The following is a 3909-nucleotide window of genomic DNA, read 5'->3' as shown; positions in this document are numbered from 1 at the left end:
AGGCTGATGGGCCTTTTTAGGAAGGCTAAGATGTTCTCTATTACAACTTCTCAATTTCTCTCAGTATTATTTTCTTCCTCTCCCCACAGAGCTGTAAAAGCAAAGGCTATTGGCCTGTTTTATGGTCACTCAGAATACAGATCTGCAATGTCAGAGAACCCTTGATCTTAATCTCTGTGTCTGTCTTTAGCTGCACAGACATAATAAGTACTAAAATCTGGGGGCAATGTAGAGTATAATCAAGTCTATAAGGCCCCCCTTATCCAACTCTTAAGCCCTCTGTTGGAGTGGTGGTTGTAGTTAAAGGAGTAATTCTACACAGTTTTACTCTAGAAAGGAACATACCATGGCTTTGCTCAACCACCAGCTATGGGGTGCCCTTTGGAAGGGAATGATCATGGGCAAGGCATTGGGTAGACCCTAAAATACCTGATAATCGGAGGCTGCTTGAAGCAATTCTTCCCTGAGTGGACAGCTGGGGGATGCATCTTTGTGTCTACAATAGACAATTCCTTTCACCACTTGAATCAATTTCTCTGTATATAGGGGGTCCAGCAATCTCCAAAATGCTCATATCTTATTTTCCCCAAGTATATGATTCAGTCTCTAGCATACTCTTCTAGTTCTGCTACACAGGCAGGCTAGGTCTTGTGGCTCTTTGGAGTATAGTCTCATCTCTCTTTTATCAGACCCAGAATGTCTCCAGCTGATTCTACCTTACTTATAGACCTATAGCCAGGAGGGCAGTGGTGGCAATTCCTGAGAGAAACAATGTTGCCTTGCAGGGAGTAAGCCTCTGCATTATCTCTCAGTGTAGGATGCTCATTCTCTTAACAGGAAGAGGTACATTATTCCTACAGACTGAGAGGGTTTAGAGGGGCCTGGGACCCAAAATTATGAGAAATTCATCCAGATAGTGTCATCTCTAGTGTCAGATTCATGAATTTTTATTCTGATATTGGCATAACAGACTTGCCTTGATTAGGGTTAACTGTATTCAAAGTTCAGCTACTTGGCCTACTACATCCTGAACTTGGTTCTCAGCCATTTTTCCCCCCTCCAGTTGAAGGTTATGAGAGAGTCCTTATGTGCAACCAACAAGACCCTGTGGCTTTTATACCTTATCACTCCCCATCAACTGTTCCTTTTCTCTCACAGAGCATTAATATGGCTTAGCAGCAGCCAACCCATCCCATTATCCCTATAGTTACTATTTTCTTCCTGTATCTGAAACACCAGATACATTGTGTGTTGTATGCATTCTCTTCCACCAGAAAAGTTTTAACAGTTAGACCACCACCTTGTGCCAGTGGCCATCTGTGCTCCATCTACTACCAGTGATGAGTCTTCATTGCTAACTTGGTAGTGACCTTATTGTGTGATTTCTCAGACCACTCCCAGAAAGAACTGCCATTGGTTAGGTCAATGGGGAAACAGAACTAAGGGGAAACCAAAAGCCAAGGGGAAACAGAGTTTGGAATGAAAAACATTTTTTAGGGATCATCATGAGTTAAGCAAGGATGAATAAAATGGTATTTGGCAGAGGAAACTGTCATTGAGATGCAGATCAGACACAGCCACATCTGCATTGGCAGGGAGATATGGAGCAAGTACTGCCCTTTTCAATGTCCTGCATGGATCACAAACAGCCAGATATTTGCATTTCCACCTCGTTCAGTCACCTAAACTAGCTGCTTCAAGAAAGGTATAACTTTAGGTGAAAGAGATCTCTGCAGCTGAGACAAAACATTAAAGGAGTTGACAGTTGACGACAGTAGGCAGACAACACTCCCTAAAGCTGGGCAGAAGGTACTTCTTTGAAAAGGAAACTGGGTAGTGATCTCTGTATCTACAATGTTACATAAGAAAATGTATGGGTTGAAGACCATATTCAGCCAAAACAAATTTATAGCTAGTATTTCTTTTATGAGTTATAAAAGTATGAAGAGGGATCTTTGGAAACATGGCGGAATGAGAGATGTCCCCAGATCTCTCCCCTTGAAACAACAATAAGCTGAGCATAAGAGCCACCACAGGTCAGAACCCCAGGTGTCAGGCGGTGGACTGGGAGAAACAAGAAGCTGCCTCTCGCAGTTCCCCAAAGCTACCTGTAGGAGGAGGGGAGAAGAGAAGGAGTGACGAATTCCCTGAACAACCCTGCCTGGGAAAGCTGTGAGCTCCCCCTGGCCAGCGGCAGGGCTAAGTCACCACGGCAGAAGGCAGAGAAGCAGGACGGCAGAAAAACAATCGTTTGATTTTTACCGGCCGGAGTTGCAAAACCAAAGCTGAGCAGCAGTCCCCAACCCCCAACCCCGAGGGCCACTCCCCGCATTCCCTTCGAGACCAAACATCGCGGATCCCCAAGGGAATCTGAGCAAATGCTACCGAAACTGTTGCTAACACTGACAGGGACTGAAAGTGAGAGTAGCAAGTGTGATTAAAATCTACAAGAAAATTAAAGACATTAGGCTTTATATAAAGCAGGGATCCAAGAGGCTTAGACACCACCTACTGGAAACCAAAAGAAAAGCATCTTCTTTGCAGCAGGCTAAAGAGAGACCTTTATATAATAAATCTTCTTTCTGAAAAAACAGTAGAATACACTTCCATTAATGCCCTGGGGAGAAATAGTCCATTAAACATCATGAACAATCAAGGTGACAAGGCATCTCAGAAAGAAAGAGAAAAATCTCCATAAAATAAGCTTACAGACATAGAAATATGCAATTTAAATAACAGAAAATTCAGGATGGTACTTCTGAAAAAACTCAATGAATTCCAAAACAAGTCATATAAACAATTTCAGGAATTGAAAAAAACAACTAGATGAGCAAAGCAAGGAGATTGAAACCCTCAAAAAGATCTACAGCCATGCCACCCTGAAAATGCCCGATCCCGTCTCATCTCGGAAGTTAAGCAGGATCGAGCCTGGTTAGTACTTAGGTGGGAGACCAGCTAGGTAGACCGGATGCTGTAGGCATAAAACAAACAAACAACCAAAAAGAACCAAATAGAACTTCTAGAGATGAAGAACACGCTGCAAAGAGTTGAAAATGAAATAGCAAGCTTGGGAAACAGAGTCGACCAAATGGAGGAAAGGATCAGTGATATCGAAGACAGAAATCTACAAATAAATCAGAAGGAAAAAGAAAGAAACCAAACAATGAAAAATATTGAAAAAGAAATACAAGAACTAGCTGATATCATCAAGGGAAGAAACATAAGAAAAATGGGCATTATTGAAGGCAAGGAAAAGGAGCAGGGCCTAGAAAGTATTTTAAGACAAATAGTTGAGGAGCTTGGAATTCAAGAAGTCAACAGAACACCCAATTACCTCGATCCAAAAAGGCCTTCGCCAAGACACATTGTATTAAAATTATCAATAAAAATGACAAAGAATTCTCAGGGCAGTCAGGAAGAAGAAAACAGTAACTTATATAGGAAAACCTATTAGATTATCCTCGGACTTCTCAACACAAACCTTACAAGACACAAAGGAATGGAATCAAATATTTAAACTATTAAATGAAAGGAACTACCAGCCTAGAATAATGTATCTAGCTAAGCTCTCCTTTAGATATGAAGGAGAAATTAAGACCTTTCCATACATACAAAAATTGAGGGAATTCTCCACTACGAGGCCTGCACCACGGGAGATACTGAAAGAGGTCAGCTCGCCTAAAACAAAATGACAAAAAAAAAGATACATAATTAAGAGTAAGGTGACTAGCAGGCTGATTGAAGCAGAGGAGTGCAACCCTTACTAGGAACAGAGCATTATAAACTTAGAAATAAGAAGAGATTTGATATAGCAAGATAGTAATGAACGTTCAGCATATATAGGGACAAATTGAGACAACAGTGACTGAAAAGGGGAGGATTCAAAAAAGAAAAGGGATGACTGTATAT

At 41.4% G+C, this 3909-nt stretch overlaps 1 pseudogene; it reads left to right on the top strand.

Moving 5' to 3' along the window:
• Positions 1 to 2861: 2861 nt before the first annotated feature.
• Positions 2862 to 2980, top strand: LOC112470785 (annotated as a pseudogene).
• The last annotated feature ends 929 nt before the right edge of the window (positions 2981 to 3909 follow it).

The sequence above is a fragment of the Pteropus alecto genome, unplaced genomic scaffold (assembly GCF_000325575.1).
Source record: "Pteropus alecto unplaced genomic scaffold, ASM32557v1 scaffold3, whole genome shotgun sequence".
Taxonomy (NCBI): Eukaryota; Metazoa; Chordata; class Mammalia; order Chiroptera; family Pteropodidae; genus Pteropus; species Pteropus alecto.
This window is presented reverse-complemented; position numbering and strand designations above follow the sequence as displayed.